The following is a 14,919-nucleotide window of genomic DNA, read 5'->3' on the forward strand; positions in this document are numbered from 1 at the left end:
AAGAAAACCCTGTGGAGCAGTTCTGTGCTGTAACACTTGGGGTTGCTGTGAGTCAGAATGACATCAGGGCAATGCTTTTTTTTTTTTTTCCTTTTCGTTTTTTAATATGTTTTTAAAGATTTGTTTAAGATCACTGCTTTGACACATTCTCTGGTTTTGAGTACCACATGGTCACAGTGACTCTAAATTGGTTATTTACCAATTGTCGCAGTAATTGTTTCTTGTAATCAGATTCTAAGTATATAAACTATCTTTTGCTTTTTGGTTTGCTTATTTTTGCTTCCACTGTCTGATTGTTTATGTTCATTTTGATTTCACTGTGCAAGAACTGTGGCCTGCATAATGTCTCCTTTTTTTGTGTGAGATTGTTTCAAAGCTTTATTTCTAATTGAAGGCAACACAATATCTAGTAATAGGAGAATTGTTAAATATGGTGAGGCGTTGTCTTATTTAAAATTAGCTGACATTTTTTTTGTCACCGTATGATCATATTTGGTGAATGTTAAGTGTATCCAAATGTCTTTGATAAGAGTTTAATTTATATTCACTAAGTTTTTTTTAAGTTGTTGTTAGGTGTCCTAACTTGACTCTGGCAGAGAATTACACCCTGGGACAGAGTAGAACTGCCCCCTGTGTTTTCTAGGCTGTAATCTTTATGGGAGCAGATCACCAGGTCTTGGGTTCGAAACACTAAGGTTTTGTTTAGCAGCCGAGCGTTTAACCACTGTGTCACCAGGGTTCCATATTCACTAATTTAGATACAGTAAATCCTCAATATGCTTACATTGTATGGCATTATAAACATGGTGATTTCGATGAGGATTGTTTTTGATTTTTTCCCTTCACGCTTAATGATTAATCAGTTCTTTGAGATTGTATTTAGTCATGTTTGCAACATACATTTTTATATGCATACACTGACATGCTTCATGTTTGATCTTCCCTTTTGTTAGTTGCCATTGAGTTGATTCCGTATCATGGTGACCCTGTTTATATTACGGAGTAAAACTGTCCCATAGGATTTTCTTGGCTGCAGGCTTAAGGGGGAATGAAGGCAGTGTTTGTTTACTGTAGGTTCTTATTGCAACAGAGATGATCTAAGGAGCACTCATGTTGGTTTCCACTGTAACCACACACGAATGCCCCAGGAGTGATCTTCATTTCTTTTTTTTTGGCGGGGGGCGGGGGGGAGGGGATTGAAATAAGTATTACCTGTACAGTGTGATAGATTGCTTTCGTGTGGCCTTTCTTGCCATGGTTTTGTAACCCCACCGAAGTGATTGGGCAGGACTGTACAGTAAGGTAATTGTGGCCCATCAAATAGATTGCTCAGTTTTGCCATCCCACTAGGCTCAAAATGAGCCATCCCAGAGGTGGGAAAGAGGATCTCACCACTACCAAGGAAGACAAGCCAAGAAAAGAGCATGTCCTTTGGACCCAGGATCCTTGCACCGGAACATCCTGGAACCAGGAGACCGGGGTGGGGGGGGAGGGAGAGAGCACCATAACCTGAAGATGGTCAGAAATGGCAGCAGGACAGACTGGCAGGAGATGGCATGGTGGGCCACCTGGCACAGGGAATGAGAAAGCTGAGTGCCTTTGAGCAGAGGCTTGCGAGAGGAGTAGGGTACCTCCAGGTACTTGGTGGAGCTAGTTTTGTTGACCCATGGGAGCTAGAGATGAGTGCCTTGAGGCAGACACTTCCTAGCAGACTGGGGTACCTTTGGGCACTTAACAGCAGAGCTAAAAATGCTTTGTAACACTTGCCGGAAACGGGCAGAGGCCAAGGGGCCAGAAAGATGTGTGCCTGTGGGCACGGCAGAAAAGAGGCTGTCCTGATGGAAGAACTGTATCCTGAATGTTCCTGAGCCTGAATTGTAACCATTTACTTTCCTAATAAGCCCCATAGTTGTGTTGTTTGTGAGCTCTATGTGGCCATTGCAATCAATTATAGAACCCAGCAATTATCAAACCCAGTAGAGAAGCAGAGTGCTGTGGGAGGGATGATTGGTGTCAGAACTGGTAAAGATGATGGAGGGAGGAGGCGTGTGAGACCACCGCCTCATTGAAATCAGCCTTGGGCTGTTGATCTTGCTTCTCTTTTCCCCTTGTAAAGTTAGAGGAGGTCAGATGCTGCCCTCGTACCATTTTTACAACCAGAATTAAAATACTGCCATAGTTAGCTAAACTCGAGGTTAAGGGCACTGTCCTCCAGAGTGCCAAATCTGTGTGCAAGTTAGGGAGTTTACCAAAACCACCCCAGGTTCCACACAGAAAGACTCAGAACTCAGTGGAAGCTGTTATATTCATGATTACATTTTTACAGGGAAAATATAAGAAATTAGAACCAGCCAAAGAAGAGACATAGGACAAAGTGTGGGAGGGTTCCAGATGCCAGTTATCCACATCCTCAGGATATGATTGGTTGCATCCATGGTGACAGTACCCATGGGTTATTGCCAGCCCGGGATGCTCACATGAGCTAGGCTTTGGTTTTGTTTTTTTGAGACTTCATCACATAGGTGTAATTGATTGAATTACTGCACATGTGGCTGAACTCCAGCCCTCCACTTACCTCCCCATCCCCCAAGCCTGGCTGGTATCATGGGCTCCAAAGCCCTGTCATAAGAAACCCAAACTCCACTTTCTAAATGCCTTTTCTTTCAGCCTGTGCTTGAACATTACTTACTTCAAAAGTGCAGGCCTGCTCATTTCCCTAATCAACTCATCCTCCCACGTGCTTGACAAATCCCAGAAAATGATCCAGAGGCAGTTCCTCTCCTTGTTGGCTCTTTCTTTCCCTACCTACACATCACATCTGGAAATCCAGGTAAGGACTCCATGCTCTCTCTGCTAAATTTCATGCCCACAAACCCTCAGTTTCTTGCCGCTTGTTTTAAATCAGCCAGTAGTCCTTAAGCTCATGAAATAAAGTATACTCTCCCCCATGTACCTTTGATTCTTCCCTTCCCTGGCGCTCCTGTGAACTCAGTGTGCAGGGCTGGAGCGTGCTCTTCCCTGGGATTAATAAACAGTCATTTCTTCATTTTGGGTGTTGAATGTTAAAGTGCAGCTTTGTGTAACCAAGGAAATCCCCACCGAATTTCCACACAGGTGATTTCACCAGCTTACTCCTTCTGGGTGGCTGTGTGTTTCTTCCTGCAGTGGGCTGTCATTTACCTCTTCATATTTGCCTAATGTTAACACAAACCCCGGCTCTCTTATCACATGGTGGGTCTTTCTGGCATGACCAGCTTCCACTGTGTGTCACCTCTTTAGTATAAAGGATCAGGTGTGGACCAGGGGACTGACCAGGAATCACAAAGGCAGTCCTGTCACTCTAGGAATTCCAGGGGTTTAGAGGGTTGCCTCCCAGGAGCCACACGAAGAACAGAATTCTCTTTGTTATTAGTTGGATTGAGTCCATTCTGACTCATGGTGACCCCGTGTGTGCGGAGTGGAACTGCTCCATAGGGTCTTTAAGGCTGTGACCTTCATAAGCAGATCGCTAACCACTGTCCTCAGAGATGCCTCTGGGAGGATCTGAACCTCCAGCGTTTTGGCTAGTAGTTGAGCACTTAACTGTTTGTGCCACCCTACAGCCATAGAACTCTCTTTATGTGAGATTCCTTTACTACAGAAGTAGAATTTAAATATGTCCATTGTACTAAAATACTGAAAAACGTGAACAGAAAATAATGATGAAAATCCAGTCAGAAAATCCATCCTTCCAGAAGACTACTGCTCGTATTTTGGTTAATTGCACTGCTGGTGTACTTGCACCTGAGGTTTCTATAAAAGACGTTTTATCGTTTCGTAACTAAGTTTTACGTATATTTTCCATGGCCTTAAATATTCTTACAGTATAATGTTAAGGAGAAGCCCTGGCTGTAGAATGGTTAAGCGCACAGCTGCTAACTGAGATTGGCGGTTTAACCTGCCTAGCTGCTCTGTGGGAGAAAAACCTGGCAATCGGCTTCCATAAAGATTACAGCCTAGAACACTCCGTTTGACTGTTCTACCCTGTCACATGGGGTCACTAGGAGTCGGAAGTGATTTGATCACACCTAACAACAACATCATCATGATGTTAATAGTAGTGAAAACATTAACCGATTGTATGTATATAGGGTCGCTATGAGTCGGAATCAACTCAACGGCACTGGGTTTGGTTTTTGGTTATATATACATATGTATACTGACCTTTTAACTAAGTCTTTTAACTTGTTTCAAGTTTTCTCAGGAAACCCACTGCCAGTGTCCTTTGGTGGTGTATACTTTACTTGCCTTTTTGATTCTTTGGGATCAGTTCTAGAACCCAAACACCTGCATTCTGCCATTTATTAAGATGTTTGACACAAGGCAAGTTAGAGTCTGTGATATAGTTTTGTTTCTCTCTAAAGTGAGAACAGATCCTTTCTGTTCTGATCACAAGGTTGGATCCTTTCTTTAAAGCCTCTTATTGACTTTGTCATCCGTAATTGGATGGATTGTTTCGGTGGTTCATCTGAGAAATTATGTCATTGGTGGATAGAACATTGTCATTTGGTTAAAGAAAACCACTTGTTGAATTAGTTTTTCATTTGTATGTTTCTTTTACCATCTCGCAAATATAAAATCCACACTGGATCGCATAGCCTCAGCACCCCTTAAGCAATAACTCCCCGTTCTGCCCTCCCCTGAGTCCCTGGTAGCAACTAATAAACTTTGGCCTCTGTGCTTTAATTATAGATTAAAATCAGGGATGTATAACTTGCTCCAAATTATACGGACCCAGCCATGCACTTACCTCAGTCAAAACTGATTCACATACCCCTTGCCTCCCCTTATATTGTGTGAAAATTAGAACCCCCCACCACCACAGTGTGGACTGCTGGAGAAACGTGTGTTTCATCTTAGCTACCATTGATATACAAGGATTTGTCCCTAGAAGGAGTGAGTATGTTGTATCCTGCTCAGAGGGCTTTGTAAAGGGGCATAATGTTGGAGAACTACAGGAACCTGCTCTACCTGGGTGGGGTAGAAGTCAGGATCTGCACTTAGATAGATGTCTGTGCATTTTGCATTGTGAGTCTCTTGAGAGCCCCTGCCTTTCTTGACTGCGTTCCTGTTCCCTTCTTTGTGGGAATGATTGAGGCTTTGTTGACTCAGAGCTGAAGAGCTTCATAATGTGGCATCTGGACTTTTATCTTCCCCCTTCTTCAAGTGATCTGCCTTGAGGTGATGGTGGTTCCAAAACTTGAGTGTGCATAAAACCTTTGGCCAGCATTTCAGACATCCAGTGTCCTGGTCACTCCTCTGTGTTTTTGATTTAGTAGTTCATAGAAGAGTGCTTAGAGGTCTGCACCTTGAAAATGACCCCTAAGCATTTATAATTAAGAGGGCAGTGGTTCCTTTAAAAAAAAAAATTATTATGATAAAACATATATATCTAAAATGTTGTAATTTTCAGTATTTTTAAGTGTACAGTTCAGTGACATTAAATAATTAACAGTGTTGTGCAACCATCTCCACGAGCTAATTCCAAAACTTTTTCATCATTCCAAAGAGAAACTGAGTACCCCTTAAGCAGTAACTCCCAGCTCCCTCCTCCCTGAATCCCTGGTAGCCACTAACAAACTTCAGTCTCTGCTTTTGCCTTTTCTACTTACTTCATGTAAGTTACATCTTGTATTTGTCCTATTGTGTCTCACTGATTTCACTTAGCATAATGTTTTCAAGACTCATCCATGCTGAAAGTGTGAACAAAATTTCTCTTTTATGAACAAATACTATTTCATAGTATTGTCTTTTTTATCCATTCATCTGTTGATGGACACTTGAGTTGTTTCCACCTTTTCGCTATTGTGAATAATGTTGGAGCGAGCGTTGGTATACAAGTATCTTTTCCAATCCGTGCTTTCAAGTCTTTTGGTTGAGTTCAAACTGCCAACTTAGGAGTGGAATGTCTGGGTCACATGGCAATTCAATGTTTAACTTTTGTTTTTTTTTAAATTGTGCTTTGGATGAAGATTTACAGAACAAACCAGCTTCTCATTAAACAGTATGCATATTGTTTTATGACGTTGGTTAATAACCCCACAACACGTCAACACTCTCCGTCTGAACCTTGGTTCCCTGTCAGCAGCTTTCCTGTCCCGTCCTTCGTCCTAGTCCTTGGCCCTGAGCTGTTGTGCCCTTTTAGTCTTGTTTTGTTTTATGGGCCTTCTGATCTTTGGCTGAGGGGTGAACCTCCGGGGTTTCTCCAGTCTATCAGGCTGGTTAAGTCTGGTCTTTTTTGGTGAGTTAGAATTTTGTTGTATTTTTTCCTCCGGAACCCTCCATCGTGATCTCTGTCAGAGCAGTCAGTGGTGGGAGCCGGGCACCATCTAGCTGTACTGGCCTCTGGTGAAGGCTGTGGTAGATGTGGTCCGTTAGTCCTTTGGACTAACCTTTCCCTTGTATGTTTAGTTTTCTTCATTCTCCCTGTTCTTGAAGAGGTGAGACCGCTTACAGGCTTTTAAGATCCCAGACGCTACTCACCAAAGTAGAACGTAGAACATCTTTATAAACTATGTTATGCCAGTTGAGCTGGATATGGTCCCCACAGCCCTCAGCACAGTTCGGTTCCTCAGGGAGTTTGGATGTGTCTATGGAGCTTCTATGACCTTGCCTTGTACAAATTATGCAGGCTTCCCCAGTATTGTGTACTTTCTTACGCTTCACAAGAGTTACCACTTATCTATTGTCTATTTAGTGTTGTTCCACGCCCACCCCCCCTCCCTTGTAACTATCAAAGATTGTTTCATTTTGTATGTAAACCTTTTCATGAGTTTTTACATTAGTGGTCTTACAATATTTGTCCTTTTGTGATTGCCTTATTTCACTCAGCATAATGCCCTCCAGATTCATCCATGTTAGGAGATGTTTTGCAGATTCGTCATAGTTCTTTATCGTTGCATAATGCTCCGTTGTGTTTATGTACCATAGTTTATCCGTTCATCTGTTGATGGGCATCTAGGTTGTTTCCATCTTTTTGCTTCAATGTTTAACTTTTTGAAGGAATTGCCAAACGGTTTTCCACGGTTGACGTGCTGTTTTGCATTCTCACCCACAGTACCTGAGGGTTCCAATTTCTTTATATCCTCACCAACACTTGTACTTTTTCATTTTTCTGATAATAGCCATCCTAGCGGATGTGTGGAAATGGAGGTAGAGTAGGCAGGAAGAAGGAGCCTGGGTCACTGATCACAGAGCACCGGGCACATCCTGCGTTGTAACCTCTGGACTTGTTGTTGTTAGGTGCTGTTGAGTCGGTTCTGTCTCCTAGCAACCCTGTGTGCCACAGAATGAAACACTGCCCAGTCCTGCGCCATCCGCACAGTCGTTATGCTCAAGCCCATTATTGCAGCCACTGTGACAATCCATCTCATTGAGGGTCCTCTTTTCCTCTGACCTTGTGCTTTACCAAGCATGATGTCCTTCTCCAGGGACCGATCCCTCCTAACAACATGTCCAAGGTATGTAAGATGCAGTCTCGCCATCCTTGCTTCTAAGGAGCATTCTGGTTATACTTCTTCTGAGATAGATTTGTTCATTCTTTTGGCAGTCCATGGTATATTCAATATTCTTTGCCAATACCACAATTCAAAGGCGTCATTTTTTTTTTTCACCAATACCACAATTCAAAGGCGTCAATTCTTCTTCAGTCTTCCTTATTCATTGTCTGGCTTTCATATGCATAATATGTGACTGAAAGGCTTGGGTCAGGCACACCTTAGTCTCCAAGATGCATAATATGTGACTGAAAGGCTTGGGTCAGGCACACCTTAGTCTCCAAGGTGACATCTTTGCTTTTCGACACTTTAAAGAGGTCCTTTGCAGCAGATTTGCCCAATGCAATGCGTCTTTTGATTTCTTGACTGCTGCTTCCATGGGTGTTGATTGTGGATCCAAGTAAAATGAAATCCTTGACAACTTCAATCTTTTCTCCATTTATCATGATGTTGCTTATTGGTCCAGTTGTGAGGGTTTTTGTTTTATGTTGAGGTGCAGTCCAAACTGAAGGCTATGGTCTTTGATCTTCATTAGTAGGTGCTTCAAGTCCTCTTCACTTTCAGCAAGCAAGGTTGTGTCATCTGCATAATGCAGGTTGTTAATGAGTCTTCTTCCAATCCTGATGCTTCGTTCTTCATATAGTCCAGCTTCTCAGATTATTTGATCAGCATACACATTGAATAGACACGGTGAAAGGATACACCCCTGACACACACGTTTCCTGACTTTAAACCAATCAGTATCCCCTTTTTCTGTCCAAACAACTGCCTCTTGATCTATGTACAGGTTTCTCAAGAGTACAATTAAGTGTTCTGGAATTCCTGTTCTTTGCAATGTTGTCCATAATTTGTTATGATCCACACAGTCGAATGCCTTTGAATTGTCAATAAAACACAAGTAAACATTCTTCTGGTATTCTCTGCTTTCAGCCAGGATCTATCTGATATCAGCAATGATATCCCTGGTTCCACATCCTCTTCTGAATCCGGCCTGAATTTCTGGCAGTTCCCTGTTGATATACTGCTGCAGCCGCTTTTGAATGATCTTCAGCAAAATTTTGCTTGCGCATGATGTTAATGATATTGTTCAATAATTTCTGCGTTCGGTTGGATCACCTTTCTTGGGAATAGGCATAAATATGGATCTCTTCCAGTCGTTTGACCAGGTAGCTGTCTTCCAGATTTCTTGGCATAGACAAGTGAGCACTTCCAGCACTGCATCCGATTGTTGAAACATCTCAATTGATATTCCATCAATTCCTGGAGCCTTGTTTTTTGCCAGTGCCTTCAGAGCAGCTTGGACTTCTTCCTTCACTACCATTGGTTCCTTAACTTCTTGTTAACTGAGGAGAAAAAAATGATAAAAGTCATACTTGGTTCAGTTTTCCAGGTGTTTTGTCACTCACAAAGAAAAACATTCCTACCTGATCAATGAGATTGTTATTTTTGTGAAGAGATTCTGGAGGTTGATTGTAATTTGGGGCCTTAGGAAAATGTCATGGAAACCTGCTTCTGTTGCTGATGAGAGAGAGACAGCTACTGCAATTAAATTTCCGTTCATAACTGTGATCGTTAAGGTTGTGTGTCACCTTGGCTGGGCCATGATTCTCAGTGGCTTGGCAGTTATGATGTCATATGCAGTTGTATAATGATATAACCACTTCCATGATGAGATCTGATATAATGTAATCACCTGCATGACAGGATCTGTTGTGAGTAGCCATTCAGTTGAAAAGGAGTTTCCTTGGGAGTGTGGCCTGAATCCAATATAGGCGGACTTTCTGGCAAGGCTCATAGTCTTTTACTCACTCTGGATCCTGCAGCCGGCTCCTGTTCATCAGATCTCCAACTCTTGGGACTTCAGCTAGTAGCTTACCTGCCATCTTACCTTCCAATCTTCAGATTCCTTGGCCTCTACAGCCTGTGAGCCAGAGGCCTGCTCTGTGACCTTCTGATCATGAATCTGCCAGCCCTTACAGCTACGTGAGTCAAGAGAAGCCTCCAGCCTTGCCCGTGGCCTTGGGACTTTCCAGCCCCTACAACCGTGTGAGCCATTTCCTTGATATAAATCTGCTTCTCTAGAGAGCTGAGCCTAAGACAATAACTAAATTTTGAATTGGTCTTCTACCTTTCATCTTTCTATTTCCTCAGTCCCTCTGGTTATTACCTACACTACTTGGCTGAGACAGTAACGTCCTGGTGTTTAATCTCAAGACTCACACCTAAGGCTTATATTACTGTTACTGTCAACGCTGTGATACTGTTGACCACTGTTCGCTTTGTGTATATAAGAATGTATCGTATAAGTAGGTGTAATTATCACTGTTAACATAATGAACATTAATCCTTCAGTGTATTTAATACACAAATAGACATAGTATGCTTCCCTTTGTATATTATGTGGTGGTTGTTAGCTGCTTTTGAGTTGGCCATGGCTTATGGTTACCCTGTGTGCTATGGAATGTTTTTACCTTTGTGATCCATAGGATTTTCATTGGTTGATTTTCGGAAGTAGATCACCAGCTCCTCTTAGTCTGAAAGCTCTGCTGAAACCTATTTAGCGTCATACACGCAAGCCTCCACTGACAGACACGTGTTGGCTACGTACGAAGTCTGTTGGCTGGAAGTCAAAGCCAGGTCTTCCACATGAGGGTGAGAATTCCACCACTGAGCCACCAGAGCCACCTAACTTTTTGAGTAACCGCTGGAATGTTTTCCACAGAGGCAGCACCAGTTTAAATTGCTACGATTAATAAGAGCCATCAGAGCTGATGTGAAATGGTTATCTCATTTTTGTTTTGATTTGCATTTCCCTAATCACTGGTGACTTTGAACATCATCTCATGTGCTTACTGGACATTTGTGTATCTTTGGAGAGATGTCTGTTCAGGTCCTTTGCCCATTTTTTATTGGGCTGTTTGTCTTTTTGTTGTTGAGTTGTAGGAATTATTTCTATATTCTGGATATTAAACTCTTATATATGATTCCTAAATATTTTCCCTGATCTTTGGGTTGTATCTTCATTTTTTTTGATAAACCCTTTGATACACAAAAGTTTTTAATTTTGATGAAGCCCAGTTTATCTATTTTGTCTTTTGTTGCTCATGATTTTGATGTCACATCTAAGAATCTGTTATCAAAAACTAGGTCTTGAAGCACTACCCGTACATTTTTACCCTAAAAATTTTATAGCTTTAGTTTATTTATGGTCATTAATCCATCCTGAGTTAATTTTCACATATGGGTCCAACTTCATTCTTTTGTATTTGGAGACCCAGTATTTGTACGCCATTTGTTGAAGAGACTGTTTTTGTTTTCACAGTGAATGGATTTTTCACCTTCATGAGAAATCAATTTACTGTAAATGTGTAGGTTTATTCTGGACTCTCAATTCGATTCCATTAGCCGATATGTGTACCGTTATACCAGAATCAGACTGTTTGTATCATTGTAGTGTTGTGGTACATTTTTTAATAGTCATGTGTCAGTTGTCCTACTTTGTTTCTCTCTTTAAGATTGCCTTGGATATTTGTGTCTTCGTGCAATTCCTTATGAATTTGAGGGTTTGCTTTTCCATTTCTCCAAAAATGGCTGTTAGAATTTTGATAGGGATTGCAATGAATCAGTAGATCATTTTGGGTACTATTGGTATGTTAACAATATTAAGTCTTTCAGTCAGTGAACACAGGATGTCTTCAAATTTCTTTAAACTTAAAAAAAAAAAACCGCTTGCCTTTGAGATGATTCTGACTCCTGGTGACCCTGAGTTGATTCTGAGTCAGTTGATTCTGACTCATGGTGACCCCATATGTTTCAGAGTAGAATTGGAATCTGTGGGGTTTCATTAGCTGGGACTTTTTGGAAGGAGGTCTCCGGACCTTTCTTTTAAGGCAACTCCCATTTAATTAGGTCTTTTTAATTTGTTTCCGTAATGTTTCCTAGTTTTCTGTGTACAAGTCTTTCACCTTCTTGGTTAAATTTATTCCTTTTAATTTCCTTTTTAAGTTGTTCTTTGCTGGTTTATAGAACTGCAGTGGATTTTTGTGTGTGAACTGTATCCTACAACATTGCTGAATTCACTTATGGGTTCTTTTGGAGTCTTCTGTATAGGATCATATGAACATACATAGTTTTACTTCTTCCTTTCCTATTTGGATATCTTTTATTTCCTTTTCTTAACAATTGCTCTGGCTAGAACTTCCCGTACAGCATTGAATAGCAGTGGTGGAAGTGAAGACACTGCTTGGTCCTGTTCTTGGGGGAATGATTTCAGTCTTTCTTCATGGAGTATGAAGTTAGCTTTTCACGAATGTCTGTTAGCATATTGAGGAATTTCCCTTCTATGTCTAGTGTGTTGAATGTTTTCATCTTGAAAGGGCCTTGGATTTTGTCAAATGCCTTTTCTGTTTTGATCGAGATAATATGATTTTTCCTCTTTGTTTCATTAACGTGATGTGTTAACCCACTGCCATCATGATGTATTACATTGTTTAATTTTCTTATGTTGACCCACCCCTGGGATAAATCCCACTTAATCATGGTATATAGTCCTTTTACGGTTTGCTAGTATTTTGCACTGGGTTTTTAGTAGTTTGTTGAGGATGTTTGCATCTAGATTCATAAGGGACATTAGTCTGCAGCCTTCTTTTCTTGTGGTATCTTTATCTGGCCTTCATACCAGGGTATTGCTGGCCTTATAGAAAGTGTAAGTGTTCCCTCACAATCATTGCTATTTTGAGCCTACAAAAATGTACTTGTCTACCTCCTGGATTCTCTGACCTCCAGGTGCCAGAATCTTCAGCTGTATGCAGTCTTATAGTTTGGCTGGAAGTCCCGCATGTAGTCTAACTTTGATACTATTAGTTGTCTGAGGAGCCTGCAACCCACCCAGCTCCCGGCCCCCCCCGCCCAGGCTGGGTCATGGAGATTGGATGGCTGTCCCTGTCAGACTAGAGCCCTGCACTATCTGCTGTCCCCCATAAGACAGAGGGTCTTTCAGTCCCACACTGAGACACTCAGACTAGGGCACAATAGTAGCAGAGGGTCTGCGAGATTGAATGCTGGGTGTGCCTTGCAGAGTTTCTTACGCCTCCACCTCCCCTCCAAGAGAGCTGTAGAAGTTCACGAGGTGCTGGAATCCTTGGGTGCTGTTCAAGTCACTTTTTCCAAGTTTATGAACAAGAGAAAGTCATTTTTTTAAAAAAAACTGTGCTTAAGTTCTAGAAGATGTCAGTGAAGGGGTTTGCCATTTGATAGCCTGAGGATCATTTATGTAAATATCATTGACACACTCACCTTTTGTACATGTCTTGGGTAATGACAGGTGGTTTCCACAGCCATGACAGTTTGTTGTTGTTTGGGAATTTTCTTTAAGACAGCACTTTTCTGGAAGGAGTTAAAAATGAATCAAGTTTCAGAGAAAGAGCCTGCCAAAGTGGGACCTGGAGGTCAAGCTCCTTCTTCACCCTGCATGGTCAGAGCCCTGGGACTGAAGCCTGGCCTTGGGAATGGGGTGCTGTGAGCTTCACAAGGTGAACAGACATGTTGGCGATGCCAGGGAAGGGGTCTAAAACAGGTGGTGTGCTTCTCTAGTAGCTTGGCCTCTGTAGGCTAGTTTGTGATGGGCCCTAACCCGCCCCACACCCCCATACTCTGGCTTCCTAGCCTTCCCCATCTCCCTGAGGGGGTGGGAAGAGGGCCGAAAAACCCAAAACCAAACCCAGTGCCATCGAGTCAATTCTGACTCATAGTGACGCTATAGAACAGAGTAGAACTGCCCCATAGAGTTTCCAAGGAGCACCTGGCAGACTTAAACTGCCGACCCTTTGGTTAGCAGCCGTAGCACTTAACCACTACGCCACCAGGGTTTCCAAAAAACCCAGTGCTGTACCCCTTCCTGTCTTCCAGCACAGCCTTTCCCCACCACACTCCTGTTGTCTGCCTGCCTCTATCCAGGGTCTTGGCGGGGCATGATCCACAGTTTCCAGCCTGGGCGTGAGAGCTGGGCACTGGTCTCCTCCCCTCTGCCTAGGAGAGGGCGGCCACAACTGGAGCACCCTGGAGCCCACATCCTCGTCTCGCTTCCCCCAGCATGTGCCATCTGCCACCTGTCAGCTTCTCTTCACAGACATTAATCCCTGGCTCTGGCCGAGGTGGGGTAGCTGCTGATTCGGCCCCTCTTTCCTGGATCTTTCCCAGGTACCTCACAGCCTCTGCCCTCTCCTTGGCCTTTGGCATCCCCTCTCCACCTAGCCCTGGCCATCCCTGGGCTGCAGGTAGCAGCTCCCTGTCTTCCCAGGAAGGCTGAGATACTGGAAACCCTCAGACCCAGGCTGGGGAGGGCGGGAAGGAGTCAGCCCTCAGGGCCTGTGTCCCAGTTATTGGATGGCTCTGTCCTGGCCCAGGCCCCCCCAGGGATTCTTGCTTGCTCTCTCTGGTGTCCAAGTGTCCACCTTTATGACAAGTTTCGCTGGTAACCTGCACTCTGTTTTGGAGACGGCTGTGGGTGCACGTGTGTAGTCCCCCTGACCTTTTTCCGCACATGCTGGCCAGTGTGCTCTAGCCATGGGGGTGTGGGGTCACTGGGATGGCATCTACTTTAGGTGATTGACCCCTTTGAATTGTAGTGTTGGCAAAGAATATTGAATATACCATGGACTGCCAAAAGAACAAACAACTCTGTCTTGGCAGAAGTTCACCCAGAATGCTCCTTATAAGCAAGGATGGTGAGACTACATCTCACATACTTTGGACATGTTGTCAGGAGGGATCAGTCCCTGGAGAAGGACATCATGCTTGGTAAAGTAGAGGGTCAGTGAAAAAGAGGGAGACCCTCAATGAGATGGATTGACACAGCGGCTGGAACAACAGGCTCAAGCATAACAAGGATTGTGAGGATGGTGCAGGACTGTATTGCAGTGTTTCATTCTGTTGTATACAGGGTCACTATGAGTTGGAACCGACTCGATGGCACCTAACAACAACATAAATGGAATAAAAGTTATAAAAAAGCACAACAGAAGAGTTTCAACTGCACGTAATTAAAAATCAGTGACGTGATGAGCTGATTGATTTAAACCTGAAAAATCTCTTCTCCCTGAAAATTTACTTGTGTTGATATCAAATAAAAATGTGTAATTGTTCTACAAAGGTGAACCCTTAACCTCATAGGTGAAGCCTCAACCTATGCCTTGGACCCCTGACGCCCTGGAGGAAGCCACGTTCACGTTTTCTAACTTGGGCAGGCCTGGATGCCTCTCATGGTTTGGGATGAAGAAGCCCCTCCTTCTGGGACTTTGTTGCCAGAGGAAGAGGCCTGTGGAGTTGCATGAGGAATGCAAGTGTGTGCTCTGGATGGCTGGAGCAGGACCTGCCTAAAGTGCAC

The 14,919-nt window shown here is 43.1% G+C and overlaps 1 protein-coding gene across 17 annotated transcripts in view; it reads left to right on the top strand.

Moving 5' to 3' along the window:
* The window catches only part of LOC126082770 (zinc finger protein 699-like), a 199,083-nt gene that overhangs the window by 155,987 nt on the left and 28,177 nt on the right, over positions 1-14,919 (top strand). For 6 of the 17 annotated variants that reach the window (XM_049895706.1, XM_049895716.1, XM_049895721.1 and 3 more), the window contains exon 2: positions 8,466-9,579. The exons of 7 other annotated variants lie outside the window; for them this stretch is intronic. The gene's annotated coding sequence lies outside the window, so the exon portion shown is untranslated. 4 more of the 17 variants (XM_049895710.1, XM_049895713.1, XM_049895709.1 and 1 more) reach the window with 4 other exon arrangements.

This window comes from Elephas maximus, chromosome 9 (assembly GCF_024166365.1).
Source record: "Elephas maximus indicus isolate mEleMax1 chromosome 9, mEleMax1 primary haplotype, whole genome shotgun sequence".
Lineage (NCBI taxonomy): Eukaryota > Metazoa > Chordata > Mammalia > Proboscidea > Elephantidae > Elephas > Elephas maximus.